This window comes from Nyctereutes procyonoides, unplaced genomic scaffold, assembly GCF_905146905.1.
Source record: "Nyctereutes procyonoides isolate TBG_1078 unplaced genomic scaffold, NYPRO_anot_genome, whole genome shotgun sequence".
Lineage (NCBI taxonomy): Eukaryota > Metazoa > Chordata > Mammalia > Carnivora > Canidae > Nyctereutes > Nyctereutes procyonoides.
Window position 1 is genome coordinate 59,188,724 of NW_026575146.1, and position 18,968 is coordinate 59,207,691.

Here is an 18,968-nt window from a genome sequence, read left to right on the forward strand (position 1 = left end):
AAAGGCAGATATGGCCTCTAAATGAAATTATGGGGATATTAAAGCACTCTCTGATTTTTACTGTAAGAGCAAAATTTTCACAGTCCCTAGACTCACGTAAGATAAAAATAGGGGCTTGGGATTCTCACAAAGACATCACATAACCACATATCCAAATACAGCAGCATCAGAGTCTTGGTTCCATAATGATTCTGAGTTATGGGGATGGAAAAAGAATCAACACCACAATACTCTCACCTTCTATTAAGATCCTAGAAAAGGAAAAGTCTCTGCAAACACTTCATGGAAAGCATAATGAAAGAAGGAGGCAATTATGTTCACCATACACACCACACATAGTAAATCAACCATAGTTCCACAAACATGGTTCCATCTGCCACCCCACCGCCACCTTCCTCAAGTGACAAAGAAAGAACCAATAGCACTGGTATGACCACAGGACACCATTATCCATCTGTATATCATAACGTCAGTACTCTCTGGCTACAAATATTTAGGAAAGGCCCTTCTCTTCCTTAACTAAAAGCTCATAAAATGTATATAGAGTCAAGGAGGTGACTAAGTGCCACTATTCCAAATGAATGACAAACATAGTCACAATCTGTATTCTTTTACACAGATATGATTGTCATGCAAAGAAGCCAAAGCTGAACAAATATAGGAGATATGGCTGAGTACACAGTGGTAGTAGTCAGATATTCTCTACTGGATGATTCCTACGTTTTCTCTAGGATCCACTCAATGTCTTAGACAAATATTTCCAACCAAGTCTCAAATAAATGGCTCCATCAGCCATCAGGGACAGAATATTGGAGGGAAAACTCTCTGTGAAAAAGTTTTTTTTTTCATTTATCCTTTTAGAAAATCAAAAGATTTGATTTTCAAGTCAAGCACTCACTGTGCCCTCTGCAAAGTTTAGTGTGTGCCCAAATGTTGAGAAACTTCAAAAATTATTAACAATACAACATTTGGAATGTTTCCCTCGCCTTTACCAATTTTCTACTTTATTAAGAATTCTATCAGTCCAGCATATTTCATATGGCCACACCATTCAATCCTGAGAAACATTCTGAGCCCCTGCTCCTGCCCTTCCTTCCATTACAGTCCCCATGAATGGACAAGGAAAGCCAGCCTACCCAAACTTTATCACTTTAAGTTGTTTCATGGAACAATAAGAAATAAACCCCAGTACTAAATGGGTTGTAAGATTTTGGTTTTTTACATTGGGAAAAATCCCAATGCCTTTCCAGCTGTGTCCATTTAAGAACTCCAGTGAATTATCATCTGGTCTGTTGAGTCGTGGGTTGACTGTGACCAAGAATCATTTCATATCTCTGTGCTTCGCCAGAGGATGTTAGCCATCTATTCTTCACTCATTCATAAAATATTGTTTTCTGACTACTCTTAACCCTGCAAAAGAGAGCACTTATTCAGAACCAACCAAAAGAAGTAAGTATATATGTTGTACTGGCAATTTGTTGAAAATGAGGAATCATCCAACATGACTGGCATTATGAGCCATCATGAGTCCATCTGACAAGCGTCTGTAGATTTACAGACTATGCCCCACTTCCAGTTTTTAAAAACAAAGGAGTCATTTTTGGCAGCAAGATCAATACAAGCAGGAATTCTCATCAAAAATCTGGATAAAAACACATAAGTAGGTACTTAGCATTAGGTTAGATCATTAAGAAGGTTTGTGAGAAAAATAATGTGCTGAGAAGCTAATTAAGTATCAGATATTCATACCTGCCTGTCAAGCTGGACTTTTATTTTATTTTTAAACTGAACTCCTGTTTTAAATACCTTTAGATTGAAAGTAACAACAACAACAAAAATGCACTTAAATTTTATTACTAAAAAAACAACAGCCAGAAAGCAAAGTGATGAATGCCATAAAGAAACACCAGTAAGGTGATGGCATACAAGCTAGGAGAACCAACCTCAAGACAAAATAATATAAACTCTGTGTGAAAATATGCTTAATAACCCAGTTTGCACATTAATCATGCCAATGGATTTTTCAAGCATTAGAGACAAGAATTTAAAAATCAATTTTATCTACTGGTATTAAAGTACTTTATATACTTTTTAGCAAGGCCATATGATCATTTATAATCCTAAATCCCTGCGTTAACAAAAAAGCAATAAACTGCTAACTTTTAAGAAAGATACATCCTTATTTAATCAGAGTAAAAACAGCACTCAACTAGAAGTCAGGACACCTAAATTCTACCTCTGGCAAATCATTTATAACTTCTCTGGCTTACAGTTTCCATCTATAAAATCTATAAAACAGCTGATGATAATCAGTACCATCTCTTGAAATTCTAACTTCCAGATAATTAAGATAAGGAAGATTATCAAAGATACCCACTTAAGGGGATCCCTGGGTGGCGCTGCGGTTTGGCGCCTGCCTTTGGCCCAGGGCGCGATCCTGGAGACCCGGGATCGAGTCCCACGTCGGGCTCCCGGTGCATGGAGCCTGCTTCTCCCTCTGCCTGTGTCTCTGCCTCTCTCTCTCTATCTGTGTGACTATCATAAATTAAAAAAAAATTTTTAAAAAAAAAGACACCCACTTAAGATGATCAAAGATAAATATGTAGATTTTATACCTATGACACTTAAGTCAAGAGGACAGGGTAGACATGAAAGCAAAAATAGTAACCTTCATCCACTCCATCAAAGCAAGAGCAGACAGGAGGTTCTCACATTAGCAGTGTGCTAAAAGACAACACTTACCTTGAAAAATGGATAACAGGACTAAATTTGCCTACACTTGGGCAGCCCTGGTGGTGCAGCGGTTTAGTGCCGCCTGCAGCCCAGGGCGTGATCTGGAGACCCTGGATCGAGGCCCATGTCAGGCTCTCTGCATGGAGCCTGCTTCTCCCTCGGCCTGTGTCTCTGCCTCTCTCTCTCATTCTCTTTGCATCTCTATGAATAAATAAATAAAATCTTTTAAAAAATAAATAAATAAATTTGCCTACACTTTGCCAAAAAGTAAAATCACAACTAATTAATATCAAAACCTAACTGGTAGATTTCCATTGGCAGAGCATCCTTCTATTTAAAAATCTATTCAAGGGGCACCTGGGTAGGTTGGTTCAGCACCCGACTCTTGATTTCTGTTCAGGTCATGATCTTAGGGTCATGAGATCAAGTCCCACATTGTGCTTCTCATTCTGTGGGGTATGCTTTAGATCCTCCTTCTCCCTCTGCCCCCTCCCCCTCTCCACTCGCACACTCTCTCTTTTATAAAAAGTATTCAAGTTCTCCAGAATTACTTTCTCCTCCACCCTCCACTCACTGCCTACCCCAAGCTATCAACAGAAAAGAAGAAGAAGAAGAAGAAGAAGAAGAAGAAGAAGAAGAAGAAGAAGAAGAAAAGAAGAAAGAAGAAGAAGAAGAAAAGAAGAAAGAAGAAGAAGAAGAAGAAGAAGAAGAAGAAGAAGGAAGAAGAAGAAGAAGGAAGAAGAAGAAGAAGAAGAAGAAGAAGAAGAAGAAGAAGAAGAAGAAGAAAGAAAGAAAGAAAGAAAGAAAGAAAGAAAGAAAGAAAGAAAGAAAGAAAGAAAGGAAGAAAGAAAGAAAGAGACATCTGGAAATACAAATTTAGGGTACTTTGGATCTGACATATTGATACATTTAGAGTTTTAACGCTCTGTCCATTCAAACAATGAAAATGTTCATTCTGTCAAATGAGTCAACATGAGTTAATAAATTTTTCCAATGACCACTTTCAAACTCTTAAAACACACTCCTCTAAGTCAGGTCAGAAAGGAAATTACTTAACTTCTAAGGAAACTAAGGCACAAAACCATTTAATAATTTCACTGGTTTTCTGGAAAAGCTATGACTTTGATCAAAACACAAAATCATGACACTACCTTCTACCCAAGGCTCCAGGCACTGTGTCTCATAGATTAAAAGATCCAACAAGTGAAAAGCAACGTTAACTCATCCATTCAAGGAAATTCCAAAAACACGAGTCCATAATGCCTCTTTTAGAGCCAAAAGCCCTTTCCTAGTAAATATCATTAATAAACTTATCTAGAGTCATAATTCATCTGATGAGCCAGTTAATTATTAATTTTCATACATCATTTCATTTCCTTAGGCTACATTTAGCCTTTGTTACATTTTCCATTCCTTATGCCACAAGTGTTTCTTACTCTGCATAAAAAACCTGATAATGAGACACAAAATACTGGTCAGCAAACAAAATGCTCCTGGACTGCTTCTTTTATATATATCTAAGCCATCTAAAATAGGGTTTTTATCGATTTTTTTTATTTTTTTCCCCTTCGGGTTAATGATTGTGTAATTTCATTAACTGCTTTTTCAACATCGCTGCCTTGATCATTAATAGGCCCAAGCTATTCCCCTGCGCTTCTCTGGTTACAGCTTTTGTAGCCAGAAGAATATAGAAATGAAAAGCCTATTGACAAATAATATATTTGTCATGCGCGGCTGCAGTGTGAAGCACATTTTGCAATTCAATCAAGGACAGATAGAGCTGAATGTTCTTAGATCCCAGGAGTTCATTTTAATAAGCAGAATGTACCTTGTCCTAACACAGGTGACTGACTCCTCAGAAAAGATTGTATAAACAAAAACCAATCTTGTAAGGCATTTTATTGGCAACAATATAAACATGTCTATATTAGATGAAATCAATAAATCAAAATTATTCTTGTCTGCAATTCTGACAAGAGGGAAGTGCAAACATGTGCCTGTGAAACTGGAGGATATTATAGAGGAAATGCATTAGATGTGTACAATATCATTTCTCTAAATTGAAAGGGAGGGTACAATATTATGATAAAATAACCCACAACAAAGTGGAGTTGATCATTTCCGTGGTTTCACAACTTTATTCAGTGAGACTGACAGATTCACAGACTTTACAACAGAAGTTACACAGAAACAGGGCTGGGTGGGATATTTCCACATGAGTGAGATGTAGAGCAACAAACTTATGGAGGTTACACCTGGTAGCTACCACGTATAGAATATAGAGTCAGGTAGGCACTGCCAAGGTCTGATGTCCGTAATGCTACGAATATTAACATACTTATTCTGAACACTAAGATGTATGAACATTATTCAAGCAATATAATCACCAGTAAGATAAAATCTTACAAATCAAAGAGGTTTAGTGCTGAGTTATATCAATTACAAACATAAAGACAAATTACTATTCCCTCCAGAGATTCAAGACCATTCTTTCAAAGCCCACTCAGAAAAGATAACATAATGAACATTATGGATTCCATCTAGTAGAATCCCTGACCATCTTATCTGTGGATTTAAACCCTTAGCTATCTAGGGATATACACATTTTAATTTTTTTATTTTTATATTTTATAAAATTTTCTCAATGAAAATAATCTCCCCTAAGTAGGGAATAAAACAACCAGCAGTGCCCTTTTAAATTTAAATTAATGGCTAAGACATGCCAAATGCAGATAGTAAACATAGACAAAGGAAAGAAAACAAGAGCAAAGGAGAAGAGCAATATATTAAAAATTCAGTAACCTCTATTAGAATCCATTCACCATACTTCAGTCCATCTATGTAACTCTCATACTCCCCCAGCTCACTGAATGTCACTACTTTTAGTAGTAATTACCTACAAACGTTTCATTTACTTTGTCTCAATCATTAATTCATCAGTGAGTACAGAAAGTTGTAGAAATCTGTGACCCTATCACAAATGGCAAGGGAAAGGGGAATAATTAGGACTCTAAGAAATCACACAAAACGAGAATGAACTTGGAACCAAAAATATTTCTAATACAAACATAGGTATGTTCAGAAAAGTAACCATGCTGTGGCTCCTAAGTTCCTAGATCTATTTTTAACAAAGTGCTCTTTCTAAAGCAGTGTTCCTCAAACTGGTTGCAATACGATGGTAGGCCCTGAAATCAATTATTCAATGGAAAAAGTGTATTTTAATGAAACTGAACTGACTAGACCAAAATAGAAGCTACCAGAGTACATCTAATGTATTAATTGTTAAGTACTGTTTGTGTCTGTTACTTGTGGGTATACGTGTCTGTATATATCTGTAATGCTTATAGCATATTTTGCCTAAGATGAAAAATATGTTTTATGGTGAGTTACAGTCAAAAAGGTATAAAAGCAACTTAAAAAAGCATTTAGACTGTTGCCTGCTCAGACACCTAAAAAGAAAAGCTGCAGGTATAGACAGAGTTGAACAGCCAAAGTAATAGAAATATCAAATTATAGTTGCAATGAGCAAAGAATCTAAAAGTTCAACATTTTTAGCTTTATAAAATATAAGGATTCACCAATACAAGGCTATCCTCCTACCACTGCCATCTTTGTGCATTTGACTCAGTATCACTTCATCAGTCGTGCTCTATAAACACCAAAAATCAACCAACTAACAAAATTAGGATCCAAATGACCCACAATTGTAGTGATTTCTCATTGCAGAAGGTAGGGGGACCTACCCTGAAACAGAATTTCATTCTTACAATACTAATAAAGGGGAACAAGTTTAAATTAATGTCTAACTGCCTTTGAGAACTGAGTTTTCCAAAATATGTTCTTAATATGAGTTAACCATCAGATCCTATGAAGAGGAATTTGAAATGGAAAAATGAACACATTCCTTATGATGTCACCACTGAATTAATTACCTGAATTGCAAAGAGTGAACACCACAGGGCCATGGTTTGAGACACAAAGGCCGCTTCAGAAATATAAAAGAAAAGTAACTAGCTGGAGATTTTTCTTTCAAAAACAAAACAAAACCTCCACACTCATACAAGGAGGTACATATGTAGTAAAATATGGCAAATGTAAAGTGCATTCTTTGTCATTTTTTTGCGTACAAATAACTAGTTCGTCCATATGAATAACTATTTACAAAGCTAAAGGTCACAATCCTTTCAAACAGGTAATAAATAATTATTTATGGGAGGTTCTAGAGATAAAATTGAATTTATCACAGATTAAACCAAATATTCAAGCATATTAAAGTGTCCTGCATCACATGCAAAAGTGATTTCTTTTCTTCAATGTAGTTATTGCCTAAAAGTGACCAATAAAACTATTTTTAGTGTTGATAGACAAAAGTATTACACAAGTTAAATTATGTTCACTGACATCACTGCAGAAATATGAACATTCACAACAATGACTAGGCCCTTAACCAATATGACAACATATTTATTGAAGGGAAGGGAGGAAGGAAGGGAAAAAGAAAAAGAAAAAGATAAAGAGAAAGAGAAAGGAAGGAAGGAAGGAAGGAAGGAAGGAAGGAAGGAAGGAAGGAAGAAAGAAAGAAAGAAAGAAAGAAAGAAAGAAAGAAAGAAAGAAAGAAAAAGAAAAAGAAAGAAAGAAAGGAAAAGAAAAGAGAAGAAAAGAAAAGAAAAGAAAGGAAATGGTATAGAGAAAAAAACCAACACGAATGACTCAGTCAAGTTACAGAAAGAAGAGGAATCTACTACTGGTCATGCTGAAAAGGTTGGGAAAACATTAATCCATTTCTTCACACACAAGAATAACAAGAATTCATACACAGCCTTGGCATCTGGTTAGTTTTCTGCATACAGTGTGCAGCAGGCCTAGAAATGAAACTTCTTGGATCTGGCTCTGAACTTCAGGAAGAAATGATATTCAGAAAATCTGATCTGGAAGAAAAAGAAGAAGAAAGGAAGAAAGTCTGATCTCTTTACCAAGGCCCCTGGAACAGGGTCTGATCTGGCGCTGTAACCCTATCTGCCCATCTGCAGTTCAGCCGGGCTTCCTGCACCTGAAGGAATGTGCAGTTGTTCTCATTCTTGGCCTTGAGGAGATCACATCAGACGAGAATGGTCCCATCAGCTTTCTTCATTTCAAGTCTGCTCTCTACCACTCACAGCCCTTGTGATTCCAGTTTTACAGATAAATCCCCTGATTTTGTTCCCATAGTGGAACATAATTGGATCCTTGTTTCTGCTCATCCTACATGTTGTACTCGAGTCCACATGGGTGGTCTTTCCCCTCCTCCCTTCTTTGGCCCTCTTTTTCCCCAAATCCAGATCCTACTTACCCTCCATGTCCATCCCAAATCTGTAGGCCTTCCCTGATCCTCTCTTAGTATCTGTACCTATTTGCAGAATGGTTAGAATTATACTATCATACATAGTTCATAGGATTACAAAATATGAAATGAGACCAATCATGTTACTTCCTCAGCATAGTGCCTGGCACAAGGACCCAGTAAATGTTAACTATTTTACTCAAAATACCTCTCTTGTAACATCCATAACTTTCTACATTACCTTATAGTTACTTGTCTGTTTCATCTCCCTGCCTAAATTCTAATTACATTAAGTTTAGAGGCCTTGTCTAATTTACCTTTGAACTTTCATGAGTGCTTATATATTCATAGATGGTTTTAGACAATACCTACACCTCTGTATTTTTCATATTACACATATTACACACATATGGATTCATATATGACAGTTATATATCACCTGCATTTATTGTATTCATACTGGTACTGCTCATTAATATTGAAAAATGCGAAATCAGTAAAATATATAATTACATATTTTCACCCTATATTTATCATTTATTGCCCAAATAAATAACAGTGCAATAAGGTATAACTGTATGATAACAAACCCTACACTCTGTGCCAGTTTAATCACAGTTGCATGCTCCCTCCTTTATTCCTTTCTCTGACAGGAAAAAGTAGCCAGACACTATGCCAGTCTTCTAAGCAGAAACATTATTCTGGCCTTTATCTTGGCATACTCATGAACAATGAAAAATCGTAGCTAAAGGCTGGAAAACAAACACAGTCATTTTGTTACTGAGACCAGGCACTTCTTCTTTTGCTATGGGGGTTGGTGGCCCTAATGGGGATTGTCAAGTGCATCTGGAGCACTCAGTTGGAATGCTGAGCTTCTCAGCATTCTCCTTGCTCATCCCACATTGGCTTTGAACTGGTCTTTCACTCTTGTCTGCTGTCCCCTATCAGACCATCAGTGGGATAGAAAACACGGCTTCTGTTTTGTCAGTGTTCTAATTCTATCATATTAAGTAATGCCTCACCAACTAAGTTCTGCAAGCTCAATTATTCCCACCATCTTTAAAGGGAAATTCAAATTATTTGACCTACTGGAAGGTTGTGACATCAGCAAAAGAAGCCAGATCCAAGAGTACATATTGAATTATTCCACTCACATAAGGTATTTTTAAAAACAGGCAAGATTAATGTATCTGTTAGAAGTCAAGGCAGTGGTTATTCTTGAGGGGGAACATAATGATGAGTGTGTGAAATGTTGGTAACGTTCTTTTTCTTGATCTGGATGCCAGTTTTTCAGTTCGGTTTAGCTAGTGAAAATTCACCAAGCTTAAGATACATGTTCTTTTCTGTATGGATATTTTATTTCAGCTCAATAAAAAACATGGGTTTTGTTTCAACTCCACCTTAAGTAAATGGAGAACCTGACTTGGGGGCATCTTTTTTATCAAACTACATGTTAGAGTCATTTAAAGATTCTGCCGTATGTCTCATCCTCCAGGGATGAGTAAGGCAGCACATTTTTGTTGCACAAATTTCCTAGATGCCATTTATCTATTTTTTAATTTTATTTTTAATCCTAATTGAGTCCACGAAGCAACCAAACTTAGTGAAAAAGTTAGAGTTAAACCTTGTGTTTCCACCGTCTTTATATTATCCTCTACAGAAAATAATTACAGAAACACACAAAAAAGTGACTTCTCCAGGGAAGAGAATATGCAGGAGATGCCACTTCCTGAATTATCTCCTTCAAAACGTACTTCATCTCTACTTGGAAGAATTACAAATTAGCATTACAACTCCAAAGATCAATACCTACAATATGAGAGGGGACAAAAGTGAAAAGAATGTCCTCGGGCTTAATTTACTAGCAAGAAAGAACACTCAGAGGAAAAAAAAAAAAGACTGAAAACACTCAGCTCTCTTTTGAAACAATGGAAAGACCACTTTCTACCATATGACTGAAGACATAGCTGGTACAGAACAGAACGTTAGTTTGCTATTTTCACCTTCCCTATCCTATTTTGGCCCAGTAGGAACTGCACCCACTAGGTGAACCGTGGAGTTTATCCCACCCCATCCCCAAAAAGTTGCTTTTCCTATTTGGAATGAAGATCACTTCTAAGCAAATTAACAGACTCCATGCACTCAAGCTCTAGCAAACCACTCATATTAAGGAACTTGGTTAGAAGCAGGGATCAGAGAAAAGATGCCCTCTCACAACTGGCCCAAGGTGACCCAGGAAGAGAGGGAATTACAGCAGCACTTAGACTGAACCACTCATACTCAAGAATTGCTGACTCCTCTGAGCAACAAAGGAAAAGAATTCACCAATAAGAAGTGTTTTTCAAAGGAATTGGAAAAGAAATGTCCCCTACTCTTCCTTTCAAAGGCAGTGGCAGGTCTGATGTGGCTGCCATGGACAACTGGTGAAAACACAGGAAAACTGCAGTGCCTTTAACATGTGATCTCTCCCAGCTGCAACAGTAACATGTCATAGCACACTCCTGTCTCAACGTGGCTGCAAGCTTTCCCCCAACCTTCATATGGGCAGATCCTTTTTCTACAAACCTTTGCATGGTGCACTTATTCAACACTTCACCAAGGAAGCAAAATTAGGGGAAGGCGAAGAGGAGGAATGGGAGGATTAAAACCAAATAAATCAATTTTATACAAAAAAAAAAAAAAAGCTTCCCAGTTTAGTGTAAAAGGGTAGTCTAACAGAGAATGTGACATGGGGGAAACGGATGTCTGGCTAACTCCCAATGCAGAAATCATGACTCATCAAAGCTTTCAGTGGGGACATAAGAAGGCTTCACATTTGTCTTGAGTTCACCTTCATGGCAAGAGAGGCTCTCTGCACCAGAAACTGGGGAACTTCATTGTGTGTCCAGCATCTGTGACAACTGACTATGAGGGCTTCGACAAAACCCTACAAGTCTCTGGATCTGGGTTTCCTCATCCTCATAGGGGATCCATAGCCAAGGTCCTTCTAGCTTTTAGTCTCTACTTGATATTCCCAGATTCCAGATCCCAGATCCTAAGGGGAATCGGTCCGCTGGGGGGAGCTGCAGTACATCCCTCTCCTCAAACTCCATCACCCCGCCCCCCGCCCCAGCCCAAACTCTGGGGGAGATACTGAGGTTCTGGAAGTAGATGGGGAGAGGGTGCAAAAAGCCCTTTTCTCCGTAAAAGGGGCCACAACCGCCAGAGTCCAGTCCCAAAAGACGCTGCTCCCTGCCATTCCGGAAGTACCCTCCACCCCCCGCCCCTGCCCCGGGTTTAGATGCTCCAGAGATGAGGGCCTCGCGGAAACCCAGGAAGCCTAGCAGGAGAGGAGGAATACAGAGCAGAGGGGCGAGGGGGGGCGGGGGGGGAGGGGGCTCTCCAGGCAGGAGGAGGGCCTGAGAGATCGAGAGGTGCTGGGGACCCGCCGAGCGGGGAGACGCGACTGGGGCAGGGTAGGAGGAGGGCAGCCCTTATCCCGACCCCCCGGCGTGGCCCGCGGAGGTCGGAGGCCCGAGCCACTAGGCTCCCCCGCGCGGAGCGAGGGGCGGGTCTGAGGGCGGAGGCGGCAGGGCCCTGGCTGGGGCGCGCTGCTGCGACCCCGTCACTCGCCGGCCGCCTCTGACCCTAACCCTCCGCCGGGTCCGCGAGCTAGCGCAGCAAAACAAAACAAACTCGTGCCGGTTTCCTGTTGTGCAACCCAGCCGCGAGTAAGTCGGGCCGAAAGGGCGCCGCCGCCGGCCCGCGGCTGGGAAACCCGAGCGGGGAGAGCAGCGCGCTGCCCTTCCCGGCCCGAGCTGAGCTGGGATTCCGGGCGGCTGCGGCCCGGAGCTGCCATCGAGCCAGCGTCCTAACCCTCGGGTCTGCTTTCGCTTCTTGCCTCCCAAACACCCCCAACAAGTGGAGGGTGCGACCCGCGAAGCCAGAAACCACCTTTCCCAAAGCTTCTCCCTCCAGGTACCTAATTGAATCATCCATAGGATGACAAATCACTCAGGGCCGAGTTTTCCAGACACTTGGGTAACTTCCTCGTCCCCGAGGTGACTTGTCAGCTCCAGTGAGTAACTTGGAAGTGTCGCTCGGGGCAAGGTGTGTGTCTAGGAGAGAGCCGGCTGCTCAGTCACGCTTTCCAGAGAGCGGCCCCGACAGCCTTCAAAATACACACAGCGTCATTTACAGGGACTGGAGCTGTGAGCGGGACAGAGTGGCCGAGGCTGAGACATTTTCCAAACAGTGCTGACATTTTGTCGGGCCCCTAAAAATGTAAACGCAAAGTGACGAACCCGGTGGGGAGTGTGAGCGTCTGAGAATGTCTGCGCCTTTGGCCGCGTGGGAGGTTATAGTTAGAGACCTGGCGGCTGCGGGTCACGGAACAACTCCCAGAGACAGACCCCACCCCCACCCCAAGAACCTTCGGAGCGATGGGGACCTTGTCTTTGGGGAGATCCGAGTGTGCAAAACGGCCTCAGCGGAGTTCCACCAACACGTGGAACTGGAAAAGGCAACTACAGACCCGTGAGCGCGCGCGGGACCTCCCGTCCCCCCATCAGTGCCCACTTCTTCAAAGTTTCCCTTCAGTGGGGACTCGGGGGCGGCGTGCAGGACCAAGCCCGTGGGTCCTGTAACTTGCCTTGATTGTGTGGCCCTCTGGCCCCTGCTGTCCAAAAGAAAAACCCAAAACAAAAACTCTTCCTAATTAAAGAAACTTTAATACCTTGTTGATTCCCTTTCCGTCTCCTACACTCGGTGCTCTGAGGCAACTGACAACAACAGGGCTTGATGCCTCATCCAGGGTTGCTGTCTCAACAAACAGATCTTTTAGAAAGTCTCGGGCTGGGGGTGCGCGTATCCTTACACCCGCGCGAACGCCACGGGTTCCGCGTGGAAAACTATTTCTAACCCCTAGTTTGCGTCTCTGAGCGTTAACTCCCCCACACTCCGAAGCGCCGGTTTCTCCCGTCTCTCGCCTGCGAGCAAAGTTCCTATGGTATCCACTTACCAGGTAACCCGGATTTCCACAACAAAGCCAGGCGTGCGGGTCCCCTCCTCGGCCAGCCTGCGAGTGACAGCGGCGGCCGCCCTTCAGCGCGCTCCACGGGTTCTGCCTCCTTCGGAAATGAGAACTCCCATCCAAGCCCGGCACGGAGCGCGGAAACCCGGCCCAAGTGCCGTGTGTGTGCGCGCGCGTGTGCGAGGGCAGCGGCGGCAGGGGGAGGAGGAGGCAGGAGGGGGTGGCCGGACCCTCGGCATCAGCTCATTCTCCCCCCACACGGGCACGGACACAGACACGCGCAAATGTTTTTAAAAAGTTGAGTTTCGACTTTGTGCCTCGCCTGTCCCGCTCATCCTCGCCCTGCGTCTGGGGGCCCGTGCGGGATGCTGGCTAATTGCTTTCGGCGGGCTCCGTTGCGGGAGCGCTGGTGCGAGCCTGGACCGCTGCGGGCGGGCGGGCGGGAGGGCGGGCGTGCGGGGAGGGGCAACGGTATCGGCCCTGGCGCTGGTGCCCTTGCGCGCCGCGCTCTGGGCTGCTGGGGCGGCGCAGTGTGGACGCGGCTGCGAGGGGAGGGAGGTGGGAGGGGGAGAGGAGAGGAGAGGGAGGGAGGGAGAAGGCGGCCCCGCGAGGAGTGTGGATGTGTGTTCGGCCGCGAGGGCCGGCCTGTAGCCAGCTGCTTCCTGAGTGTGAGCGCCGGAGGGGGAGGGGGAGGGGGAAGAGGGTGGGGGCGGGCTCGCCGGTCACCAGGCTGACCAATTCGATGGCCGCGCTCCTGTCTCCCTCTCCACGCGTTCACGCACGCACTCCTTCCCGTGTGCCAGGGAGTTTAGGAACTCCAGAACAGAGTAACAGCAGAGAGACACTGCCTTCTTCTTGGGCCTTATTTGTTGAATTGGCCTTTTTAACGTGAAAAAGTGTCAGAGTTTTGACAGGGTCTGATGTCAAATAGTAGAGAACAAGTGAAAACAAATACCCAATAGTAAAATACAGAGAGAAAAACTTTTTTAAAAAATGGTAAATGGCAAAAGTGTCTTTCTGATACTTAGGATTAGATGAACATAACTTTGAAAATGGCTAGGTGAAGCACAGAGGATGCCTCTGGCATCTCTTCTAAGTATAAGCAGGGAAGAAATGGAAATGTTACCTGAATATAAAATTCTAAAAACAGGCTGTTAGGAAGGGAGGCACACTCCCTGCATGTATAGCATCTATTCAGTAATACTTGCTCCTTAAGAATTCAACCTCCTGAGATGCTTGTGTGGCACAGTGGTTGAGCATCTGCCTTCATCAGCTCAAGGAGTGATCCCCTGATCCCAGTCCCACAACAGGCTCCCCATAGGGAGCCTGCTTCTCCCTCTGCCTATGTCTCTGCCTCTCTCTGTGTGTTTCATGAATAAATAAATAAAATCTTTAAAAATTCTTTCAACATCCTCACCTAAGCTGTGACCCCAGCCCTTCTACTTGGCTTGGTCAGAGCCCTGAAGAGACTGCCCCCAGAAGGCCAACTACTAGTGCATCTTGGGAATCAACATATATAAAACACAAATCCCCTCCAGTTAGGCCTTTCTGTGGTGACATTCAGAATTCTGGGTGCGCCTGGGTGGCTCAGTCAGTTAAGCATCTGACTCTTGATTTTGGCACAGGTCATGATCTCAGGGTCTTGCGATCTAGCCCAGCTACATCTCCACGCTCCGTGTGGAGCCTGCTTAAGATTCTCTTTCCCTCTCACTGTCTCCTTCTAAGGAAAAAAATGAATTCCACCAATCCTTATATTTTATTCTAGGGCTTCCACTAAAATATAAATGAGCATTCCTATGAGCAAGACAGAAGCCCTCAAGTACACAAATGACTTGCCCCGCCCCAAAAAGCCAAACCAAAATGATTATTGATAATTTTCATTTATCTTATTTCAGAAAGAATGTTACTAGAGTGGGTCTGTATCCAAGATATTGACATCATACAAAAAAGCCCATATTCACAATCCTTATGTCTTGTTATGATCTGCTTTTCAAGACTCCCTTTAAGGAAGGCATTTTTCCCCTCTGCTAAAGACACAAACTCATCAGAATATTAATCATCAGAATATCTGACAGCAGAAGTAGAGAGAGGGAAATAAATTTATAAGTGCTTAGGATATGTCATTCTGTCAATTTTCCAGTTTCTCTCTGTGTTCTTCATCTCCTTTTAAATACAAGTATCCAAGCCCAAGATGGCAATAGATGGGCTCAACCACACACAAGAAAAGGCTCATAAAATGAAGCATGCAGCAACATCACAAAAACAAAGAAACCAAGTGGTAGAAGTTGCTATGACTATTCCATTGTGGCTAGTTATTGCAACATGCCTGACATTCACAGAAAAACTCTTCCTCATTAACTCCAGCCTTCAGGAACAGAGCAAGATGGGAACACTGACCCTTTAATGCGCTTTGGGAAATTCTCTTCATCCAGACTCTTGTGCTGTACATAGGGCTCCCCAGGAACAAGACAAGCGTGGGTGGAAGCTGCAAAAAAACCAATCTACCATCTCTTGAATATCATCTTAAATACAATAGTTTTCATGCATGAAATGATATCCTAGGGGCTTGAAGAAGCTTCTGAAGCTTCCTACTTGATAGGAACAGCTTAGCTGGAAGAGAAAAATATTGTGCTACACCCTACTTTAATCAGTGGCTCATGGAAAATAAAACACTGGGAAAGCTATGAGTCATTAACCTGGAGATCCCCAAAATTCTCTTCACTTAGAAGAGACCTACGGCAGGAAAGTCATTTTTTATTTAGGTGGGATTTTCATGAGCCTCTAACATTCCTATACTTTACGACTAAATACGTACAGTACTTCACTTGACTTTTTTTTTGGGGGGGAGGGCAGGAATGTAGATCAGCAATGTCCTTATGTTCCATGGGATATAGTAAAGATGCAGCATTCCTAATAAAATCCTGGAGTGACTCAGAATGAGATCTGTACCTCTTCTAGACTGAATTGGTCAGCAGGGATGGAGGAGGGGAGAGTAAGAAATGGTGGGAAAGGAAATAGTGTAGTTCAGAAATGACACTCTTCCTTCCCTGTAAGCTCTCCATCATGCTTAGGAATCACACCCTGGCAGCCTTTCAGCCAGAGGTGGGAACTGCAGTCTAGTTGCTCTCTTCCCTCTCTGGAGCCATCAGTTGTGTGTATCTCAGCCTCTGACTCAGGGCAGCCAACTCAGCAGACAAAACCCTGCTGCCAGCTCAAGTCCAGTTCTCATTCACTAGAGAAATATTCAGTGAGTACCCACTCTGTCCCAGGACAGGGAGTAAAGGAATTAACACTTGCAGGCATTGTGCAAGGGAAGATGTCACATAAAGCAATTTGCCCAGTGCCAGAGATACAGCAAACCCTTAAGAAATGATGGCTCTGCAATACGGAACCTTATCCAAGCAATTTCCAAATGGCCATTGGTAGTCTCCTACATGGAAGCCAGGAAGCTGAAGCCCAGTAAAAAGTTATAGAGAGTGAGGGGCAGAGCTAGGTTTGTCAGTCTTGAAGCCCCAAGTCCTTGTAAACTAAAATAATACCACATGTTCTCTGAATTTGTACAAAGTACACTGCAGGTGTATAAAGTGCAAGCACCTTGTGATCAATGTCAGATAAGCACAGGTGAGTGTGGAGGAGGCAAAAATCATTTCCTACTATACATCCCATGCAGTAGCTTGGCTGTTTCAGCTGGACTTCAAAGAAGGAGTATAGAATTGATAAGCCAAGAAAGTCATTACAGGTGGAATAAGGAGTGTCAGAAAGGCACAAAAGAAAAAAAAAGGCACAAAAGGCATAGATCCTGTGTATCTGCTCACACCAAGCAATAGTACAAAATAGGAATATGCACAGTCTCATACAGCAACATCAGCAGAACACAACGGACTCTGGGATGGAACATCTTAGGTGCAACCCTACAGGAGAACTGTTGTTTGTGTCAATCTGAGGGATCCACCAGCAAACCTTTACAAACTTGCAAAGAACTATGATCAGATTCCTACTTCTGTAAAATGTATATAGAGAGAAACAAGCTTTAACCCCCAAAAGCAGACAAGTTGAACTAACAGCACCAGGGATAGTATGCCTAGCTATTCACACACACACACACACACACACACACACACAAAACCACATGGGAGCTGGCAAGAGTCCAGTTATGGAGAAATGCACTGGAAAAAGTCAGTGTTTGCCAACTTAAAGAGGGGAAATAAATGTGTCAGATGGAAAATTTCCATTTTACCTTCTTAAGCGAATAGTACAAATAGTGGAATGTTATCAGTGCTTAATACCCTCATAAAACGTTAGAGTTTATCTTTCTACTAATTTTGCCACAAGTGCAGTCAGCCCAGACTCTCCTGCTTCACTACTCATCACAGCAGTGATGCAATTTTTAAAAAGTATTATTTACACTCATTACATTCATAGCATCATACCTATTTTCCTTTCTCAGATTGAAACTGTGAATCAGAGTCTAAAATGTATCACTCAATATGCAACTGACCAATACTGAAGTATTTTACTCCATGCAATGCCTCATCTATTTTAATTGGTAAAATTTTTCTTCCTATTTTATACAGACCCGATTGAGATGCATCTTGTGTTCTACAACGGTAACAGGACATTTCTTGACATACTATTAATGTGTATCCACAGAGTTTACCAAAATAAAAAAAATAAATAAGTTCATAGACATACACAATATTCCACAGGCAGCCAGTCTCCTACATTTTTTTTTTACCACTTAACATCCCTACTGGCTACTTCTATATGCCACCTAATATAAAATTAATTACCTCATCATAATGCTACCTATCCATTAAGTTCCCTTCTCTCAGTGCCTTCTCATTGGTAGAATTTACAGTTCATCAGCCTTTCATGGTCTAGCAATACAGCTGGGCACTAGTAAGTACTTAATGCTAAGTGAGTGGATGAATTAATGAAGAAGTGAAAGAACATTTTTTCCCACTTTGAGAGTTGATGAATGGCACTAATGACTGTCTTTGCACATCTATGTAATCATTCCAATACTCCAAAAGGGTCTAAACACCTGTCACTCTCTTTCTGTGACCCAAGGCTCATCGTTGTAAACCGAAAGTTCTTCCTTCTTGGGGAAGAAAACTGTCTCAGCAATGCTTACCATCAGGAGGGTGAGCCTCCTCCTCCTCTGCTGCCCCAATGATCCTCCCCCATATGACACCCCAGTCCTCCCTCGTGCCACACCACACCAGGTCATCTGCATCACACCCTGAACAACAGGAAAACATATGCACTAAATTATGGGGAGAAAAAAAGAGGGAAAATATGGACCAAGGGCACAGAAAGGAAGATGAATTTCTTCAAAACAAGAGGAAGCTGGGGTGCCTGAGTGGCTCAGTTGGTTGAGCATCAGACTCTTGATTTCAGGTCAGGTCATGATCTTGGGGTCCTGAGATCGAGCCCCATGCTCAGTGAGGAGTCTGCTTGCCCCTCCCTCACATATGTGAGCTCTCCCTCAAATACAGAAGTAAAAATCTTTTTAAAAAATAAATAATAAAAAACAAGAGAAAGTAAAGGAGGCAAGACAGCATTAGGACAGCTTCAGAATAAGCAAGAACAATGAGTAAGTTGTGGACAGAATTAAGCTCTGGAAAAAAAAAAAGTGATCCAGTGGCTCTTCAGACTCCTCCCCACTCACCTCAAGTTCTAAACAGACCTGCCTGCAAGGGGGTTTTAATGTACTTGGAGATTGTCTACAAATTCTTAGGCCCCGTGATGCTGAAGTTCAGGCGGTTTTCAGATCCATAAACATTTATATCCCCCTTTTTTTATGATAGTCACAGAGAGAGAGAGAGAGAGGCAGAGACACAGGCAGAGGGAGAAGCAGGCTCCATGCACCGGGAGCCTGATGTGGGACTTGATCCTGGGTCT

The 18,968-nt window shown here is 42.3% G+C and overlaps 1 protein-coding gene across 8 annotated transcripts in view; it reads right to left on the reverse strand.

Annotated features, from left to right (window-relative positions):
* The window catches only part of GLIS3 (GLIS family zinc finger 3), a 621,575-nt gene that overhangs the window by 444,998 nt on the left and 157,609 nt on the right, over positions 1-18,968 (reverse strand). Inside the window, exon 1 of one of the 8 annotated variants that reach the window (XM_055311376.1) lies at positions 13,053-13,371. The exons of the other annotated variants lie outside the window; for them this stretch is intronic. The gene's annotated coding sequence lies outside the window, so the exon portion shown is untranslated. Of the gene's footprint in view, positions 1-13,052; positions 13,372-18,968 lie in introns of those variants that run through there. 8 annotated transcript variants of the gene reach the window in all.